The sequence below is a fragment of the Hylobates moloch genome, unplaced genomic scaffold (assembly GCF_009828535.3).
Source record: "Hylobates moloch isolate HMO894 unplaced genomic scaffold, HMol_V3 SCAFFOLD_11, whole genome shotgun sequence".
NCBI classification, from domain to species: Eukaryota; Metazoa; Chordata; class Mammalia; order Primates; family Hylobatidae; genus Hylobates; species Hylobates moloch.
In genome coordinates this window covers 47,529,592-47,551,256 of record NW_026652286.1, presented here as the reverse complement: position 1 = coordinate 47,551,256, position 21,665 = coordinate 47,529,592, and the positions used below count along the sequence as shown (strand labels likewise).

Here is a 21,665-nt window from a genome sequence, read left to right as displayed (position 1 = left end):
TCCAGAGTTGGGAGCCTGGACACTCCAGTAGCTAGCTTGCTTTCTCTTTTTTTCTTTCGTTCTCTTCCTCCCCTCCTTCCTTCCTTCCTTCCTTCCTTCCTTCCTTCCTTCCTTCCTTCCTCCCTCCCTCCCTCCCTCCCTCCCTTCCTTTCTGTCACTCCATCACACAGGCTGGAGTGCAGTGGTGCAATCTCAGCTCACCTCAACTTCTGCCTCCTGGATTCAAGTGATTCTCATACCTCAGCCTCCCAAGTGGCTGGAATTACAGGCACATGCCACCAGGCCCAGCTAATTTTTGTATTTTTAGTAGAGACGGGGTTTCACCATGTTGGTCAGACTGGTCTTGAACTCTTGACCTCAAGTGATCCGCCTGCCTCGGCCTCCCAAAGAGCTGGGCTTATAGGCGTGAGCCACCATGCCCGGCCTCCAGTAGCTTTAGAATTCCCTTCCCTCAATCTCTGTGACTGACGGGCTATAGGGGGTGATGTCTAGGATGTTGGGATCTGTCACAGAGATGGAGAATACCGAAGGAGTGGCTTTAGGGGGAATCAATGATGCAGTTTTGGACAGCGTAGGAAAACAGCCTGTTGTATAATAAGAGTGACGCCATCTTGAAGTGAAACTACCATAATGACCGATGTTTTGCTTTAAGAGATGCTTTAGAGGCTGAGGCAGGAGAATGGCGTGAACCCCTGGGGGCAGAGCCTGCAGTGAGCCGAGATCCTGCCACTGCACTCCAGCCTAGGCGACAGCGAGACTCCGAGACTCCATCTCAAAAAAAAAAAAAAAAAAAAAAGAGATGCTTTAGGCCAAGGGGTTCCTATACCAAGGCATTCAGCAGCAAGGTGAAGAAACATGCCTGCAGCATAGACAACCCCTTACAAAGATGCTTATCTAACTTCCCCAGTGGCCACGTGGCCACGGGTTCCTCCGGGTCTGAGACAGGACCGGCTGCACATTTTACCCCAAAAGCTTGCTATATAAAGAATAGTTTGGCCCGGCGCAGTGGCTCACGCCTGTAATCCCGGCACTTTGGGAGGCCGAGGCAGGCGGATCACCAGGTCAGGAGTTTAAGACCATCCTGGCTAACACGGTGAAACTCCGTCTCTACAAAAAATACAGAAAACTAGCCGGGCATGGTGGCGGGCGCCTGTAGTTCCAGCTACTCAGGAGGGTGAGACAGGAGAATGGCGTGAACCCGAGAGGTAGAGCTTGCAGTGAGCCAAGATCGCGCCACTGCACTCCAGCCTGGGCGACAGAGCAAGACTCCGTCTCAAAAAAAGAATAGTTTGTAGGGGGGTGGGTGCAGGGATCCACCATCCTGCAGCTGCCAGAAACATCACTCTGTTCGTGGGTCCCTATTAAATGTTGCTTTCTGAGAAACTGGATTTGCCAGCTTCCTTCTTCGGCCTCTCAGTGTCCCCAGCCTCTGGAGGTAGAGGTAGGTTTGCACAGGGGCTGCTCACTGCGGAACAGACACAGTAAGTTTAAGAGGCCTGTGGATCATCAGAAGGAAGCAGGAAATGTGGGTCTGGACCTTAGCGAGGAGGTCTGGGCTGGAGAAAGAGAGAAATTAAAGTTATGGCATTTGAGGGTAGCACCCATGAGACCTAATGACTATTCACAATTTTTGATGTTTGAAGTTGAGGAAACCATGACCAAGTGTGGTGGGCCGTATTATTTTTCAGCACTTCCTTCCACCACTGCTGTGGTCCATGGTGGGAGGGGGCAGTGTACTTCCTTGCCGTACTGAGATTGGAAATGGGTTTGTGGTTTGCTTTGGCCAATGGAACATGGGCAAAAAGAGATAGTATAACTGTGCTGAGCCCAGGCCTTAAGAGGCATCATGAGTTTCTGCTTGCAGTTCCTGAGTTTCTGCTGTCACCAGGAGAAAAGCATGCTCTGGGGAGCCACTGATCCCAGAATGAGACACACGTGGGGCAGCCCTGAACCTGAGAAGCAGCCGGAAGCACAGCTTCCCCTGCCACTCCAGCCTGTCTGAAGCCCGCGACAAGAAAAAATGTATGTATTGTTTATCAGCCACCCAGATTTTTGAGTTGTTAGATAGCATTATCATTGCAGCTGACCAATACACCAAGGTAGGGGACGTAATCACAGGTCACCTTAAGTCATAAGTGAGTGAATGTGTATTGCTTGGAAATATATATGAAATAATGTTGACTAAAATAAGGAAAGTCTGCAATATTACGAATAAACCTCATTACGACTATACAGAAGGCATGTGTGTGCATTCATCAGAGGGGAGGACACTGGGTAGACTGTCTGCAAGCACCCTCTCCGAGGGATCGCCTCTGCCCCTCCCTCCCTATGTCTGCAGATACAGGTAGCACGGACTTCCTTCTTGGCCCCTGTGAGTGTGGATGAGGACCATAGCCAACCTGGGCCGACCACCTTCTTCCTACGAATTGGGAACCAGGACAGAGATGGGAAGCTGTTTCTCTTGGGGTAGGTGAGCCATAATAATATTCATCTTGGCCGGACGCGGTGGCTTACGTCCGTAATCCTGGCACTTTGGGAGGCCGAGGTGGGTGGATCACCTGAGGTCAGGAGTTCAAGACCAGCCTGGCCAACATGGCGAAACCCCATCTCTACTAAAAATACAAAAATTAGCCAGGTGTGGTGGCGGGTACCTGTAATCCCAGCTACTCATGAGGCTGAGGCAGGGAGAACTGCTTGAACCCAGGAGGTGAAGGTTGCAGTGGGTCGAGATCATGCCACTGCCCTCCAGCATGGGAGACAGCGAGACTCCGTCTCAATACATAAATAAATAAATAAATAAATAAATAAATAAATAAATAAATAAATAAATAATATTCATCTTGGTCCTGTTTGATGACCTTGTTTTGTTCTCATCTCAAGGTTGTTCATCCCTGTCCTTGGAACTTGGGATACTCCCTCATATCCTTGCAGTCACTTCCGCTTTATGCTGAAACTCATTCAACTCGGGTTTCTGCCACTAACCAAAGAGAACTGACTAAACAGAATCAGAAGAGAACTTGGTGTTGGGGGGCAGGAGCGCTGGGGGAAAGAAGAGAACCCGGGAGGAAGCAGTAGATGGCACTTTGAATTTATAAAATTTCATTTGGTAAAGTTAACAAAAATAAAGGATGTGGCACCCTTCTCTCCCCCACTAAACTGAACACTCCTCAAGGGCAGAGGGGCAGGGTCTGATTGCATTTTGCATCTCTAGTGCCAGCCTCAGGTCTGGCATGGACTGGGCCCTCAGCACAGGTTCCTGGAACTGAGTTATTCTAGGAAGCCAGGGTTCCTATCACCACCCCCATGGTACTGGCTGGTTGGGGTATTTCTAATTTTCGGCCCTGAACAGTGCCCATGGGTGCCTCTTAAGCACATGATGAGAGGGGCAGGTGTCTTCTCTCAACTCTCCTCTTCCTTCCCCCTCCCCTGCTGCTCCTGGAGATAAGGAGGCCCCTCTGTTCTGAAGGGTGTCATAGGGCTATGTTTTGAAGGAAACTCTATCAACTCAACTGGTAGCTGTTCCCAACAGCAGAGGGGCCCAGAAAAAAAGAGCGCCAGTAGGGAGGGGACCCACCTGCATGGGTCCTTCAGTGGCCTCACCTTCAGGGGACAAAACCACAGTGTGAAAGTGTAAGAATGTTTAGTACTTACACACCCTGGAGGGCACAGCAGAGGTCTCTCTCTGTCACACACACACACACACACACGCACACACACGTCAGGGAGTGCAGGCAGGAAGAACAAGACCCATGGGCCACTGCCTATATTGGGTCGAGGGTGTCCAGCTTTCCCTCAGGGAGCTTTAATTGGTAGGTTTAAAGCAAGCAGGCACTAGTTCCAGTTGGTCACACTGTGACTGAGAGCTGGTCACTTCCAGTTGACAAGCTCATGTCTGAATGGTCGTTTAAAAGAGAGAGCGGGAAAGCCGGGAGCCAGCCTGCTAGGTGGGAGAGAAGTCTCTAAGTTTTATCTCCAGCCACCAGCTGGAGCCATTTGGGTGGGGCATAGTATTGGAAACTGTGTCAAGGGTGACTGAGCCCTGCTTCTGGTATGAGAACGTTAAATTAAAAAATGAATGCCGAGTACAGACCCTGCTGGGGAAGTCTGCAAGGTCAAAACTCTTTTCATAATGAGACTAAGGCATCATTTGCCTTTTTTGCTGGGTTGACATTTCCCTGACGGTGCAAAAGCCAAGGTGGCGGCCTCCAATGCGATGTACAGGAAGTCATCGCATTTTTCACTGCCACGCCCTCGTAGGAAAACACTGCCAACATCGACCAGGCAAGTCTTTGATGCAGCAATAAAAATGATCCCATCCACAATATATTGGTCCTTGAATATACATCTTTTTTATATTCTGGGAAGCAACATAGAGCACTTCTGCCATATCTGATGCAGCACAATGGTTGTCTCCAGAAAGGCATTTGCACTTGTTTGAACTGTGAGCTTAACTAGCCACTTTTTTTTTCATGGAACACCATTTTGTCTTGAAAGAAATACTGACAGATAAATTATGCTTATGCAGACTTGAGTCTCTGGCAGACATTTTCTCAAGGATGAATAAAATGAATCTGTCATTTCACAGCAAACTGACAGTATTTATTGCTAATGATGAAACCCAAGCTCAAGTGAAAATTAGAATTTTAGAAATCTTGTGTTCACCACTGTGACCTTGGCAGCTTCCCAATACTTAAAGACTTCTCTGATGAGATCAGTGTTGATATTAACTAATGTGATTTTTAAAACATAGTATACTAATATTTGTCAATATTTGGAAGACCTGCATAACTTGGTGAACCATTTTTTTCCAAACAGCCAGTGCATTAAGTTATAACATCATGCTTGGGCAAAAGATACATCCAAAATGCAAAAGAGTCTAATGTATTTTAACGTAATTGAACATAAACATTTAATTGATAGGATTTCAGATTTTTTTTTTTTTTGAGACAGAGTGCAGTGGCGGAATCTCAGCTCACTGCAACCTCTGCCTCCTGGGTTCAAGAGATTCTCCTGCCTCAGCCTCCCGAGCAGCTGGGACTACAGGCGGGCGCCACCATGCCCAGCTAATTGTTGTATTTTTAGTAGAGACGGGGTTTCACCATATTAGCCAAGCTGGTCTCGACCACCTGACCTCATGATCCACCCACCTCGGCCTCCCAAAGTGCTGGGATTACAGGCATGAGCCACCGCGCCCGGCCAGATTTCAGATTCTAATTACAACTAACCTTCAACAAAAAAAACAGCACTTGTCAAGTTTTCGCTAGTATCAGAAAAGAATAGCCAGGCTCAGTAGTTCACACCTGTAATCCCAGCACTTAAGGAAGCTGAGGCAGGAGGATTGCTTGAGGCCAGGAAAAGACCACCCTGGGCAACATAGTGAGACCCCATCTGTACCAAAAAAAGAAAAATTAGCTGAGTGTGGTGGTGAGTACCTGTAGTCCAGCTACTTGGGAGGCTGAGGTGAAAGGATCACTTGAGCCCAAGAGTTTGAGGTTACAGTGAGCTATGATCATGCCACTGCACTCCAGCCTGGGCAACAGAGCAAGATCCCGCCTCTACAAAATAAAAAAAAGAATAGCCACAATTATTTGAAAGGGCTGTTAACATATCCCTTTTCCAACTATGTATTCGTGTAAGCCTGTATTTTCTTCATAAACTTCACTTAAAACAACATATTGCATCAGATTAAATGCAGAAGTGTGTTTGAAAATCCAGCTGTCTTCTATCAAGACATTAAAGAAATTTGTAAACATATAAAATACTGCCACTTTTCTCATTAATTTTTTATTTTGGGAAATATAGTTATTTTTTCTAAAAATATGTTGTTACACTACATTTATTATTTTAATCATATAATATGAATATTTTAAAAAGATATCAGTTTAAATTTATATTAATGTAAATACCAATAGACATAAAACATATAAATAGATGTTCTTTGGGGTCCTCAATAATTTTTAGGCAGGAAAAGGGGTCCCAAAACCATTAAGTTCCAGAACCAGCCCTTTAATGTTGTACCAACTAGTCTCAGACAGCAGGGGGCAGCAGAGGCAGCCAAATGAAGGCATCCCCTCTGCATTTCTACAGTTAAAGGTATTGAGTGCCTACTGGGTGTGGCCACACCCTGTGCTGGGACACAGAAATCAATCTGGCAAGTTCATGGTGGGGGTGGGAGGGAAGCAGACCCTGGCAACTGACGATGGTGGGGACAAAGCAGATAGCTCCTCTAGTGAGCATCCAAAGGCTCTGGGGAAGGGTCAGCATGGCATTACAGTGACCTCGGTTATTCCCACTGGCTGGCGACAAGACCTGGTGGGAGAGGAAGCTTCCAGGATCTAGGGTCAGAAAGGAATGTGAAGCTCCCCAGCCATGCAAGACTGGAGCCTGAGCAGTGATCCAGGAGAATGAGAAAGGGGGTCAGGTATCTTTTTTTGAGACAGGGTCTCCCAGGCTGGAATGAAGTGGCACGATCTCGGCTCTCTGCAGCCTCCACCTCATGCCTCACGCTTCCCGAGTAGCTGGGACTACAGGCATGTGCCACCACACATGGCTAATGTTTGTATTTTTAGTAGAGATGGGGTTTCACTATGTTGGCCAGGCTGGTCTCGAACTCCTGGCCTCAAGTGATCCATCCGCCTTGGCCTCCCAAAGTGCTGGGATTACAGACGTCAGCTACCCCACCCAGCCATGGTATCATTTTTTACTAACTTGACACAGACATTTCCCAAAGCCCCCTCTACGAAGTGAGAAGGGGCCACTTCAGATCTTTCTCTCCTGTCCCCACTGTGGTCCTCACCCCCAACCCCCAAATACAGCCTCTCCTCAGTCTCAGGTCAGCTTCCTGCGCCTCCCTTATTCACAGAGCTTTAACTGAAGCCCTCCTCCAGAAACCAACACCAAAACCAAAACCCTCCTCTGCCTCTGCCTTCCGCGCCAGCTGCCATCCAACCATGTTGCCCTGTCAGCTGCCCTGGAAGGGGCTGTCCACCATGTCACCAAGTGAGCCCCTGCTCCTGCCTCCCACCCTATGCACATCACTCTTCCCAAGTCACCCACAGTCCCAATGGCCCACCCCAGGGGACACCTCTGTCCTGGCCCTCCCGGCCCTGGCTAACCTCTCCCTGCACACTCTCCTCTCACTGTCTGCTCCCCACTGTCCTCTTCTTCCCCCCAGGGGGCTCCTCCTCAGACCCCAGCCCCTGGCCATCCCCTCCCTGTTGGTTTTCATCCGTGGTGAGCCACACTTCCCTCCCAGGGGCTACTCACCCTCTCCTCCCAAAGGCTGTCCACTCCCAAGAGGTGGACTCAAGCCCGGCCCCGCCCCCCAGAGCTCTACCGCGGAATATCCCATGTATCTCCCAATGGTCCCTCAAACTCACTGTGTCCCCAAACCACATCATCACCTTTCCCCATACCTGCATCTCCAGGCTCCCTGCCCCAGGAAACGGCACCACCAGCTGGGCCCTGGGAGTCACCCAGGCATTTCTAGCTCACTCTTGCCCTACGTGGACACAAATGAGTAGCTCGAGCCTCTTTCCCTGTAAATGTTCTTGGATGCCTCCCACCCACTTGGGCCACAGCCAGGGCCCAGGCTCAGACCTACGCCTCCCCTTGTCACCTTGACTCTTAAAACAGGCCCCGGTCTGTGTCTCTACCTCAGTGATCTCTGAGAAGCACATATGACCTTGTTGTCCCTGTGAAACCCTCCCACAGCTCCCCTCCACCCTCAGCACAGAGGCCAACTCTTGACTAAGACCTTGTGTGGCATGTCCCCCTGCCTCGCTCTCCAGCCACGGGCTCTCTTGACCTTTCGGCCTTGGTACTACAGATTTTGGTCTCCCAGATATACACCATGTACCTCAGGCCTCACTGACTGAACATTTGATCTTTTCATCCTTACCACCTTTGAAGGAGCCACTATTTTCTTTTTCTTTTTTTTCCCAACTGAGCTAACCGGCCTGAAGGAGCTACTATTTTCATCTCCCTTTTACCCACAGGAATCTCAGGCACAGAGAGGGAAGGTGACTGGGCCAGGATGTGCACCTGGCTCCCAAGCCCACAGCATCACAGCCCACAGTGCCCTATATCCAACCAGCTCTCCAGGCCAGGCAAGTGCCTCCAGCCCCTCTCCACTCCCCATTCCACATACACACTCTTACCAAATCCACCATGCGTTAAGCCAGGCTACAGCTCAGATGCTCACCCTGCACAGGTGTCCCGGATCCCCTCGGGACCCCTACTTGACCTCCTTTGGCAATAAACTGGAACATAAAGTTTCCCCCAGGTGTACTGGGGTAGGTGTGGCTCCAGCTCCTACAGCCCTGTTATACATCAGTTGAGGTCAGTTGAGGCCACAGGGCCACTGAGGGCAGTGGAAGACCAGAGAGGAGGAGGGGCAGGCAGGTGGGGGTCCCAGGGATGCCCTCCGGATGTGCGTGAGTGGGCAGAGCAGGCTGGGTCCAAGCCAAGCCTCCCACTTCCCTTCACACTCCCTCCTTGCTAATGCTCCAGTGTCCTCCGGATAAATTCCAAACACGAACCCCACCTATCATGGCCTCTCCAGCTCCCCCTCATTTACCTAACATTCACTGGGAACTTACGTGTGTCATCAACACTACCCTAGGTGCCTTACAAAAATTAACTCACTTAATCCTTATAAATATCCTACAAAGTAAGTACTGGGATTATCCCCACTCTACAGATAAGGAAACTGAGGCACTGAGTAACAACAGAGCTAGTACTTGATAGTGTCAGGATTTGAACCTAGGCCATGTGGCTCCAGAGTCTGTGCTCTAACTGCTCTGTTGTGCAACCCACTTCTCCCTCCCTCTGTCATTTCTGTTGCCCTAAATACACTAACTTCCCACCCTCCACCTGCCCATTCCCACTTTCATGCCTTTGCGCTCAATGTTCCATCTGCCCAGAAGACGCTTCCCTCATCTTGACAAGTTCTGCTTCTGCCCATTCCCACTTTCATGCCTTTGCACTCAGTGTTCCGTCTGCCCAGAAGGTGCTTCCCTCCTTATCTTGACAAGTTCTGCTTCTTAGATACCCAAGCGTCACCCTCCCTGTGAAGCTGCCCTTGACCCAGCTTGCCCTCCTCCAGCTGAATCAGGCAGCCTCCTCTGTTCAGAAAGCATTTGGTACACATTTCCATGCAGACAGCTCTGGGACTGGGGGCTCCTCGATGATGAGGGCAGGTTCTCATCTGATTGTCCCATCCCTGGATACCCAATGTTTGGTATAAGACTTGGTCCAACTCAAGAAACATTGGTGAATGAGGGACTGGGGCAGTGAGAAATCAGACTCCACCCCTTGCCCTCCAAAAGCTCATAATCTGGTGGGAAAACTGACCCATCAACAGCAGCCCAGATCCAAAGGCATCAGAAGAGGCAAAGGGTCTTCGGTGCCACAGGCTCCAAAGGAAGAGGCCGTACTTGCCACTGGGAGAAGTGGGCAGGGTTCTCAGAGGCATCAGCTTGTGAGAAGGGCCTTGAAGGATGGAGAAAATCCGTTAGGCAAGCGGGACACATGCAGGCAGGAGGGACAGGGAAAGGACTCCAGGCTGGCAGGGACGGAGGTAGAGGGGTAGGAAGGCACGAAGCATTTTGAGGGCTCAATGAGCTCAGTGGAGCCCAATCACCCCACCAGACAGGGAACTGCAGGAGGGCAGAGCGTCCCTGCCAACGCCTCACACAGGACCTGCATTTATGGACGTGGTGGAAGGATTTGTTGGAAGTAGATCCCCAGGGGTGTGGAGCCTCATACAATTCAGTGGCCCTGTTTAAGAAAAACTGCAAAATTACTAATATAAATGTAGGTGTGAAAGTGAATGTCTATCTGCCATAAGAATGGAAGGAGCTGCGTTTAACAGCCCTGGGACCCGAAGCTGAAGCTGCTGCCTCCGGTGAGAAGAATGTAAGGAAGGTAGAAGGTTCTTGGGAGAAGTAGGGCATCAGGCAGAAAAGGCTAATGTTTCTGTGTAGCCTCGCCCTCGACCACCGCCCAGACCAGCCACCATGACCACCTCTGTCATGCTTCATGGAACTCCTTGGCCACCAAAAGGCCAGATTCCCCAGCTCACAAGACTCCCTCCCCTTTGGAAGAGTGGCCAGAGGGCAAATGTGGGTGTCTGAGACCTGTTTGCTAGTCACCTCCTGATGACCTTGGGCATGCCTCTCCCCCACACATCCCCAGCGCCTCAGGGGTCATGGAGGGTCTGTTCTGAAAAGCTCCTTTTATTCTGACATCCTGCTCATCTGACCCGGCTAAGGAGGCTCTCGCAGCAGGGGCAGCCAGAGAACTCTCTGAGAGCCTCATTCATCTCCCAGTGCCGAGATCTCACAAGGGCAGGCCACGTACCAGGCTGAATGGTGGTGGGTGGGAGGGAAACCAGACATGGAAATCAATCATTACAGAACCTTCAAGCTGAGGGAGCCCAGACCAAAGGCAAGCAGCCTGGGGGAGTTCAGGAAGGCTTCTCAGAGGTGGTGATAAATCTTGGTGGAGATAAATCTTGATAAATCTCATGAGAGATGGGTCATTTTTTCAACAATTGTTTACTTGGCACCTATGTGCCAGGCTCCGTGCTAGGCTCTGGGGATACAGCAGTGAAGAGAACAGATGGGCATTTGGCCTCGAGGTTCTGCCATTCAGCCCAGCAGAGAAATGGGAATTAACTCCAGAGAGAAGGGGAACAGCAAGGCAACACATGGAGGAGACAACTGCATGGAGACAGAATGCATCCTGCTTGCTGATGGAGCTGAGAGAAGTTGGCGCAAGCAGAGAGGGAAGTAAGCAATGGGGAGATGAGGCTGGTGGGGTCAGCAGGCAGACAGCAATAACAAAGGGGCTGGAACGCCAGGCTAGGGATATAGGGCTTGGTCATGCTGGCAACTGGGAGCCAGAGAAGGCTCTGGACAGAGGGAGGGGCCACAAGGTTTCTTAGCGTCAAGTTCAACAAGTAAAGGCAAAACTGCCTTCTCCCAGCCCTCAGTCTCCAGAGACCAGTCCCGACTTCCTGGGCCCAACTTGCCTACTCCCAACCCCTGGGCCTGAAGAAGAGAGGGCACCCTCAAGCCCGCAGCCCGAACTTTAGCCTCCAGCTCGCCCTCTTCCTTGTTCTTCCAACCAGTCTCTCAGCCATAGTCTGATGCCATTTCTTTTGCAAGGAATGCCCATGCTTCACCCTCTGAAGCCTGCTGCCTGCCCAGTCCCTCACCTGGCTCCCTGCCAGGTAGCACCTTTATTCTTCTTTTATAGATGAGGAAACAGAGGCTCAGAGAGGGAGAGTAACCTGTTAAAGCCACACAGCTTTACCCTAGAATTTGATAGTAATGGGTGGATAGAACTCTGTGCCAGCTGTGTGGTCTCGGGAACGTCACTTAGCCTCTCTGTGCTGAGTCCTCATCTGTGAAATGGGGTACCTATAACAACATAAGGTTGGTGTGAGGCTTACAAAGAGGCTGTACTGTGCCACCAACATCCCTTAGCTCCCCAGGCCAGTTAGCGGCTTTCACATGGCCCCTACCCTACTCCCCCGTGACACATACTCAACTGTCATTCATACATCAATTCCCTCCAACACCTTCTCTGCACCCGGCCCTGTGCAAACACTGAAGACGGTTCCTTGGCCAAGCACAGGGCTCACGCCTGTAATCTCAGCACTTTGGGAGGTCGAGGCAGGAGGATCGCTGGAACCCGGGAGATCGAGACCAGCCTGGAAACATAGTGAGACCCTGTCTCTACAAAAAATTTAAAAATTAGCCGGATGTGGTGGTGCACGCCTGTAGTCACAGCTACTCCGGAGGCACAGGTGGGAGGATCTCTTTAGCCTGGAAGTTCGAGGCTGCAGTGAGCCGTGATAGTGCCACTGCACTCCAGCCTGGGTCACAGAGCGGGACCCTGTCTCAAAACAAAATGAAATAGAAAATAAAGACGGCTCCTGCACTCAATGCGCGGGGTGGGAAGGGGCGGGAGCGGACTGCAGATGCATCACGATTCGAAGTGTGTGTCCTCACACAACTCTGCTCTTGAGTTCGTATTTTAAAAAATTGACCACGACGCTCCTCCTCGGGGATGGGCGCAGGGAAGGGAGGCTTGTGGAAGACAAATTCGCTCCTTATTTCCAAGAACTTATTTTTCACCGTTTCCTGAAATCTGAACACTTCCCAGCCCAACTCTCACCTCTGAGCGCCGCGCACTAGAAGCTAGGGAGAAGCAAGGTGTCGGTGGCATCCCATAACCCAGGAGGGCTCGCTCCAGCGTCCCTGGGACCCCTGACCCCGGATATCCTCCACCTTGCCTCGCCCCGGCTTCTTTTCCTACCCTGGCCCCTGCTCCTTCCCCGTGACCCCCACAATCCCCGCACAGCCGTCCCCATGCCCCCGTCCCGGACAAGCCAGCCCTCTCGCCTCTCCCTCCATCCGGGTCCCGAGGCCAATCCCCTCTCCGACTCGGCCCGTTTCGAACCCCCAGCCCCGCCATTGTCCTCCTGCAGCCGCACCTCTCCATTGTCCGCCCCGCCCTCTCCGAGGTAGAATATGCTTTCCGCAGGGCGCCGCTCCGCTCCCACCCTCGGATTGGCTCCTGCGGCCCCACGCGCGGGGCCCGGGAAGGGGAGAGGGCGCGCGCCCCGCCCCTGCCCGCAGCCGGCCGGGGGCGGGGTCTCTGCTGACTCCGCCCTGTCCGGGCGGGGCCGCGCTGGCTGGCGTTCGGGCGCTGGGCGGCTCTGCCTCGGCTGAGCTCGGGCTGCGGCTCCGGTGGGGGTGGGTGGCGGGGATGACAGCGGAGGTGGCAGCGGCGCGGCGCTGAGCGAGCGGCGAGCGAGCGGGGGAAGAGGAGGAAGTGGAGCCGCGGCCGGGAGCTCGGGAGTCGGCCGCTGCGCCGAGGTCCGCCCCGTTTTGCAGAGCGAGCCGAGTCGGGACGTGGAAAGACTTCCCCGCGGGGCTCTGGCCGCCGCGCCTCCCCGCCGGCGCCTGCACTGCCCTGCCCGTCCCAGCCCCGCGGTCCGGGGCGTGCGGCCGGGACGCGCGGAGCCCCGGCCCTGACCCGCTGCGCCGGGACGGGACGCTCCTAACCCCGCCGGACGGGTCCGTGGTTGCAGGGTCGCTCCGCGCCTTTCCATCAGTGAGGGTCGGAACCCCAGCTCCAGGGCTAGCGCAGTGTGGCCCCAGGCCCTCGCCTCCGGTACACGGGACCCCGGACGCCCCCAGCTTCTGGCTCCACGAGACCCCAACCTTCAGTTGGAACAGCTTGGAACAGAGCGAGCGCCCGGGAAGCCCTGGTCGGGTCGTGCGCTCCGTGAGGGGTCCTAGGCGGGCAGGACAGTCGGACCGAACCGCCGGGCTGGTGCCGCGAGCCCAGGCTGTCACCTTCGTCCCGCCTCAGGCGAGGGGTTCAGCGCCTGCCCCGAAGATAACACAGGGGTCCCCTTCTGTCCCGGCGGCCCGCGAGAGCCAAGGCTGCAGGTGAGAGCCCCGGATGCGGGGCGGGAGCGGTCCCCGACCCCATCGCGGCAGCGCGGGGGCCAGCGGAGGGAGTGTCAGGGGGAACAAGCAGAGGCTGGAACTAGCTGGGAGGGGGCGCGGGAAGGGGAGGGGAAAGAAAGAAAACGGGTACTTATTGAGCGCCCATTGTGTGCGGGTCCGCGCCCTGCCCCGCCCCGCCTAAGCCTCACTGCTACTCCTGAAATAGGTGTTGTGTATTATTATCGGCGCTTGCAGATGGAGAAACTGAGGCTTAACGGGGCTGGGTGACCTCCTTTCACTGCGGGGAGGAGACTGGGGAAGCGGGAGAGGATAGAAGGGGAAGAGGCAGAGCACTTGAGCGCTGATCCTAAAGCTGAGGAAGTGGCTTCTTCTTGCCTCCCGCTCCCTGGCCATGTCACCCGCGAGGAAAGGTGACTCAGAGTTGAGGGCAGAGGTGGGAAGCTTCCCAGTTCCAAAGCTTCTCTCCCCGTGGGCCCAGGATGTGAGAGCAGCAGCTCCTGGCCCTTATGTGTCAGACTCTAGGGTCTCTAAGACACTCTGGAGGTCCTGAGATGTGCTTATCTGTTGGTGAATTCACTGCAGAGATCCCCAAGTGAGGGTCTGTCAGAGCTGGAGATGTGGCCCCTCTGGGGTGGCTGGAGATGTGGCTCACTTGACTCACCTCCCTCACATTACTAATGGGGACACTGAGGCCCGCCCGAAGGGAGTGCCAGTTGTCCGGTCCTAAAGCCAGTGAGTCCTTGAGCCAGATGTAGACTTGAGAAAACCTTCCTGAGCATCCTGCAAGGTATCCACACTCCTCCCCAGTTAGGATCTTCTGGATAGGTGACTGGGGCTTTCCCTATCCCTGATGTGAGATCTGGGCGACCATGTATGAGGCTGTGGTGAGAATTAGTGTGGTTGGTGCTGGGGCCCTGAGGAATGCCTGCAACCCCATAGCCTTTGGCCCAAATGGAAAGTCCAACCTCATTTTCTTCTGTGCAGGGGAACCTACAGGACACCTCTGCCCAGGAAGGAAGGGACCTGCTCAAGGTCTCAAAGCTGGGGGCTCCCAGGGCTGGGGCACAGTCCCAGGTGTCTTTATTCTCAGGCAGGGGATGCTTCTGCTGCCCCCAAGGCATGTAGGGAGAGGGGTATTGTGAAAGAGCCCTTGGCATGGACTCTGTGGGCTCTTGTTCTGTGTGGGGAGAGGAAGGGGATATGGCCTTGGTCTGGGCCCTGTGGCCTTGGCTAGGACTAGTTAACCCTAGATGTGGCCAACTCCCTGGAGTCAAGGGGAAACCACCTTGGAAAGCTGGAAAGCCCCTGGAAGATGGAGGAGAGTGGTGAGAGGTCAGTGGAAGTCTGAAGCTCAACCCCTGGGGGTGGAAGGGTTAGGGGAACCCAAAAGAGAAGGTGACTGAGGGGCTTGGGATTCCCTCTACCCCATACCTCTGTCTAGGGATTCAAATCCTCACAATAATCTCTATGTCTAAACAAAGCTCTTTGATGATATAATTTCACACCTGTGATCTCCTTTCATGACGTGGAGAGAGCCTGGAACCTAGAGTGAGGCAGAGGAGGGTTGCAGAGTCACTTGGGACTTCTTGATGCATCCGTGGTTCCAAGTGCCACCTTAAAATAGGTTATGGCAGGCTGTGTGTTACCTGCTCAGTTAGTGGAGCCATCACATCTGGCTGTCAAGTGCTAAGGGGCATGTTGTACTTGCCAAGACTGGGGTAGTTATTAATGGCCCAGTCTTGTGTGAGAAACTGAAGCTCAGAGAGGTAAAACCACTTCCCCAGGGCCTTTGAGTTTGCTTGTAGAACTGTTTGAGTTCCAGCTGCATACCAGGTGCCCTGGAAGTTACCCAGATGGGCTAAGCGGCAGCCTCGAGCCACAGTAACTGGTGAATCCCAGATAGTGGTAAATCAGACAGACCAGGTGGGCGTGAGTCTACTCTGCCTCCCACTAGCTGAGTGGCACTGAGCAAATCACTTCATCCCTCTGAGCCTATAAAATTAGAATACCTCCTTTAGCAGGTTGTTGTGAGGATTAAATGAGCTACAAAGATGCAGTGCCTGGCCAAATATCCGTTTCCATCCCTATGAAGAAAAGGAAGCTTGAAGTTTGACCAGGAAGTCTGGGGAAATTCTCAGACTTGTCTTCAATTAGAATGCAGGATATGGTTGCAGGCTCAGAGACCTGAATTCGCTCAGCTCAGGCTGTTGTGTGGGTCACACTCCCCCAGTCTCATAGCCTCTAGAATCAGTCTGCTTGGGGACACTGGCAAGGGGCTCTGGATTCTTACCCCCTCCCTTGGCTTCCTGCTGGCAGGGCTGTGGTGCCTGGAGCTGGTGTCCATTCCCTCGGGCCCATTGTCTGACCTCCCTAGGCACCAAGGTGCAGTGAATAATTAATACTCCCCTCAGCTGGGGGCAGGCTCAGGGAAATAGCTCTATGCTCAGTGAGCTTCTGAACCCTACCAAAGGAGGTGGGGGCTCCTATCTGTGCTGTTAGCAGTCTTGGATATGGGGGGACAGGCAAGATAGGACAGGGAGAAAGTGTCATCTGGCCCCCAACAGGAGAGAGCTGGGGTTGATGATGTCCTGTGTCTCCTGTTGGGGGCCAGATGGTCCCACAGGCAACACTGGGAACCAAGCTAGCTGAGCTAGGATCAAGTGGGCCTCTGATTCCAGAGAGGTGGTTGGGGGGGGGTAGTAAGGGGGAGGGTACAGGGCAGAAAGGGGTGGAGGCGAGGCCCTTGAGGACTGGGGTAACCAGGAAGGCTTTGTCAGGGAGGTGGCTGTCTGGGCAGGAGCTAGAGGCAACTTGCTGCAAAGACGGGGGTTCCTGACATCCCTCCAAGAATGAATCCTGGCTGTGCCACCGTCTCACTGAGAGCATGGGCAAGACACATGATCCCACCAAGCCTCCATTTCCCCCTTTGTGAAATGATGGTTGTGATGTCCACTTCTCAAGGCTGTTACGGATGATCTTGAGGTCCCATGTGTGAAACACACGGAACTATAGGCACTCAACAAGGGGGTGCCTCATCATGAGTGTGAGCTAGTGGGCTAGTGGCGGGGCAGGTGGGATAGTGTGGTAAGCCGAGAGGTAGGGAGAACTTGGGGCGAGGAGGCTGGCTTGGTGGGGTTAGTGACGGGTGAATGCCCATATAGGAGAGGGCCTTGAATGTTAGACAGAACTCACATTTCAGAAAGCTTAATGGAGCCCCCATTTAGAAGCCTCTGTGGCTCCTTACGGCCTGTAAGATGAAGACCAGGCCCTAGTTATGGCATTCAGGTCCTTGGTCACTGTAGCCTCTGCCCGGCCTTGTGGCTCATTGCTCTGCACTGTCTCCTAAACACACCACATGTGGCCCCATCGCAGCCCCTTTGTTTGTGGTTCTTCCCATCAGAACTGCCATCCCTTCCTCTTCTCCACTTACCTCCCCACCTGTCAAGACCTCTAATTCAGGTCATAGATTCCCTCAGAAACATTCCTGGATTACCCAACCCTCTGGTCATGCCCCCTCTGAATCTTTAACATTCAGCAGTAATAGTAAAAAATAATACCTACCATCCATAACATTTTGCAGTTTGTACACAATATTACAGTGATGATATCAACAACAGCTGATATCTTGAGTACTTACTATGAGCCAGACAATGTGCTAAATGCTTTATAGACACTCTTGTTCACACAAACTCCCTGAGGTAGCTACTGTTTTCCCCTAGAAACTGGGGCTCAGAGAGGTACCTGATCTTGCCCAAGGTCACACAGCTCAAAGGTAGGGAGCAGGGAGCCAACCTTCATCTGTTTGAATTGTAAATCGGTGCTTAGAAGATGTCCTGTCTCCTCACCTCCACCCAAGTACCTCGAAAGCATACTTGGTATGTAAAAAGCCTGGACAAGGTTTCTTCTCAAGGCTAAGGAAGGGCAGTGTTGGACTGAGCATGGGGCCCAGGAAGGACCTGGGCCCTAGGCCATGCACAGGCTGGCTGTCTGTCTGTGTGACCTGGGGTGAGTCAGCCCCTCTCTGGGGTCCCGTGTGTCCATGTCTATGGGGAGCAGGGTGGGTTCTGAGCTCCCCTGTAGCTCCAGCTTTCTACCTCATCTTTCAGGACCCTGGAAGGAGGAGGAGGAGACCACAGCACCAGGGCCAGAGGATGTGGTATGACGGGCAGCTGTGATTTTTGGCCTGGCCACTGTCTGGGCCAGCAGGCTGTGTGGGTAGCTGCCTCGCCCAAAGGAGGGTGGTGGCCTGAGCTGCAGGCAGCATGGTCATTAGCTGGCAGAGGAGACCCTGTGATTGGGAGCTGGCTGGGCCAGGCCAGGCCAAGTTGGCGGGACTGGAGGCAGGCTGGCCGGGCCACAGCGGGGTCACTGGCAGGGCAGCCAGCTTCTCCTCCCTTTGCCCCCTTTGGGGTGGTAGCAAACACACACTGGGCACCAGAGCTTTGTAGGCCAAGGCTTACCCTTTCTTCTGCTGTGACCATGGGAAAGAGCAGTAAGGAGTTCAACCAGGCCCAAAGATGCTGCCTGCTATAAGCTTCCAGGACTCCTCCCATGCAGGTAGGATCCAAGCCTCCTCTGCTGCTGATTCACGGCCCTCTGCACACTCACTGTGGTCTGTGGATTGGGGTTCTGCTTGGTCTCCTTCCCTTGCTGGCTTGTCAAAACTAGATTCTATGTGCCTCTACCGAATCCTCCCCTCCCTCTGAGTGCCTAGCAGTGTGCCTGGCACAGAGCAACACCCTCCAGGCCAGGGGAGGCAGTGCAAGCTGCCCCGTGAACAACTTGCTCAACTTTTGCACCTCTGTTTTTTCCCTGTAAATTGGGGCTGATAATAACTGTTATTAAATGAGATGAAGGAAGTGGGGTGCCTGTCCAGGCCTGGCACACAGGTGGGTACTCCATCAGCATGAGTCCTCTTGCCCATCCCCTCGATGGCTTCGTGAACGAGCAACTCAGTAAGAAGCTGATGGAAGAGTCCAGTGAGTGATGGCAGGAGGGAGGGTGTGCCAGGTGGCAGGGAGGACTTCCCTTAGGGGGACTTAGCTGAGGTTTGCAGATTCACAGTTCCCACCACCTTCCCTGTGAACAGTGGTGTGTAAGCAGGTGCTGTTGGCCTGGAAGGGTCCCAAGCTAGGTTCAGGGGAGGGAGCAGGACTGGGATATCTGGGGACTCGGGTTTTCTTCTCAGGCCTACGCAGAAGAAATGACCCAGGTGTGAGAAGCCGTCTGGCGTCCAGCTAGCAGATGCTGGGCAGGGAGTGTGAGTTCTTCCTTAAAGGGAAGCAGCATTTATTTGGTGCTGCTCACACATACATCCAACTGAAATGTAACGTGGTTGGAGATTCTGGTCTGTGGGGGAAACAACATTAGACAAGGAAACACACAGATGCAAAACTTCCAAATTGCGAGAAGCAGGCTCCTGAGGCAGGGGCCAGTCCCATCAGTATCTGTGGCTGGTGGCACAGGGTAGGGCTAAATGACTTGGGCAAGTGATTTAACCTCTTTGGGCTTTAGTTTCCCCATATGTAAAATGGGGATAATTACAGCATCTTCATCATAAGAGTTGTGAGGGTGAAATGAATTATACATGTAAAGCACTCAAAAAATGCCCAGCACGTAATGAGCACTCAGTGCAGGTTAGCTGTTATGATCTATATCTCCAGCACCTCACAGAGGATCTTAGAGAAAACAGGTGCTTGGGAAAGGCGTTTGGAGTGAATCCCAGGCAAAGGGCAGCTGCTCTGTGAAATGAATGAATGAACAGCCTGGTAGGGATGGGAGGACACAGAAGCAGTGACAACACAGAATGTGACAGAGAAGGCCAGGGGCCTGGGGTTGCCCAGCGCTGGGCAGGGAGGGGAGTCAGGGAAGGCCTCCTGGAGGTGGTGCCCGTGTTGCTGACTTTGGACCTCTGTGAGATCAGCACTGAATGAGCTGAGAGAGGAGTAGCTCCTCTCCAAAGGTAGCTGGCAAGGGGGAGAGCTTGGGCAGACCCCAGGACCAGTGGACTCCACAGGCCTCTCACTTCCCACCAACCCACACCGTCTCTCCATCTGTGACATTCTGCTTTCAGGGCATGAGGAAGGCGGAAAGGCAGGTGGGGAGGAAGTGTGGGCTGCTGGTCTGACAGGCCCAGCTCTTCCCAGGCTTGCGACCAAATCTCCTACAGAAAAGAATAAACAGGCCTGCTTTGAGTTCTTTTATCTTCTTGCTCCCAAGGCACGCCAGCAAGCAGAGGGGTCTTCCAGCGTTAATCCTGCAGCTGTTTAGCTTTTGAACGAGTGGACTCTTTAAAAAAAATGCCATGAAGAATGTGTCTCACTCTCTCACTCAGGAGGCTCAAAGAGAAACTTCTCTCCCACTGACAAGAGAGCTGGGACCCCCAAGTGTCTTAAAGAAGCTCACCCCGGGGGCAGTCTGAAATCAGGGGACCCCTCATGCTGCCTCAATTTGTTGCTGGCTGTGGGGCCTTGAGGACACCCTTATATTTTGCTTAGCTTCTGCCTGTTTTGTAAAATGGGGTCAGGGTAATAAATCCCTTCTTTCCTAAGTGAGGTGTGGGGCAGGGGAGTTTCAGAGGTGGGAAGGGCAGCAGTGGGCATCCAAGCCCATGGCTTTCAAACTTTGTTTCACATTAGAATCATCTGGGAAACTTTTAAAAGTCCTGCAGGCCTCACAATCTCTGGGGCAAGACCCAGGCATCAGTAGTTGATGAAGCTCCCCTGGTGATTTCAGTTTGAGAGCCACCTGGCTGCCCTCTGCAGCCTACCTCCCACAGTGTCCCAAGACAATACTTGCACATCCCCAGGACAAGGAGCTCATACCTTCCGAGGCTACTTCCTCCCCCCAGGACCTCCCTGCCTGGAGAGATGAGGGGAGTGGGAAGACTTGGTAATCCAGTTAACCTGGGTTCCAGCATGCAGCTGCTCCCTGCATGTCTTCTCAGAGCCTCGGTTTCCTCATCTGAAAAATGACAATAACGATCTCTCTGAAAGGGCCACAGAGGCCAGACGAGGCCACACATGGCAAGCACCTGCCCCACACCTGACGCCGGGCTGGACTGAGACCCTGAACTCCCTGCCCCAGCCACCTGAGGCCAGCCAGGTCTCTGAGACTGGTGCTGGTTAGGGTGGGATCAACACCCAGCCCGGGGGCCCTTTCTCTCTAAGAGATAAGACAAGGCAGTAAGCATTTTGTTTTGCTCAGTTTTGCTTTAATGGTCAAAGTGTCAGACTGTCTTTAACAATGAAGCCTTGTCTGAATCTGCTTGTTTTTCCAGCCTGGACACCCAACTGCCTCACCTGCTTGGGGCCCCTGTCCTACCTGGGAGAACTGAAGAATGTCAGAGGATTTTTTTTTTTTTTAATCTAGGGGAGGGTGTCCAGGGAACATTGGAGGCCTCTGTGCAAATCCTCACCGATAATTGACCCCACTTAAGTCATCCAACTCTGCTGTGATTGTGAGCCAGTTCACTAAAATTATTTCAAGGTAGTTACTAGGTGTTGAGCCAAACCCCTATCGGTGCCAGTGAGGATGGCACCAGGCTCAAGAGGCCAAAGAGGAGACCCAGAGCCAGCGAATGAGCCATGGGGTTTTGCTAGGGGCTCACACAGGGGAGAGAGTCCAGTGGCTGCTGGCTGGACCGAAGAACCACAGCCACTCGCAAGAAGTGTGCAGTTTTTTTTGGTTTTGGTTTTGGTTTTGTTTTTTTTTTGAGACAGAGTTTCGCTCTTATTGCCCAGGCTGGAGTCCAATGGTGCGATCTTCACTTACTGCAGCCTCCGCCTCCCGGGTTCAAGCAATTCTCCTGCCTCAGCCTCCCAAGTAGCTGGGATTACAGGCATGTGCCACCACACCCAGCTAATTTTGTATTTTTAGTAGAGATGGAGTTTCACTATGTTGGTTAGGCTGGTCTCAAACTCCTGACTTCAGGTGATCTGCCCGCCTCAGCCTCCCAAAGTGCTGGGATTACAGCCGTGAGCCACCGCCCCCCTGGCCTAAAAGCATGCAATTTCTATAGCATTTTCACTTAGCACCTCCCCCAACAACTTCCACCTAGCAACCTCCATTTACCCCAAAACAACAGACCTCAATCCTGTTTGGCCCGCAAGTTCCATAGGATGGGCCAAGAGCTCAGATGTTCCTCATAGATAAGGAATGGATCTCCGGGTTGGC

At 52.9% G+C, this 21,665-nt stretch overlaps 1 protein-coding gene across 4 annotated transcripts in view; it reads left to right on the top strand.

Moving 5' to 3' along the window:
- The first annotated feature begins 12,733 nt into the window (after window positions 1-12,733).
- The window catches only part of GDPD5 (glycerophosphodiester phosphodiesterase domain containing 5), a 91,073-nt gene continuing 82,141 nt past the window's right edge, over window positions 12,734-21,665 (top strand). The window contains exon 1 of one of the 4 annotated variants that reach the window (XM_032166950.2): window positions 12,734-13,469. The gene's annotated coding sequence lies outside the window, so the exon portion shown is untranslated. The remainder of the gene's footprint in view (window positions 13,470-21,665) is intronic. The other 3 variants (XM_032166952.2, XM_032166951.2, XM_032166953.2) reach the window with 3 other exon arrangements.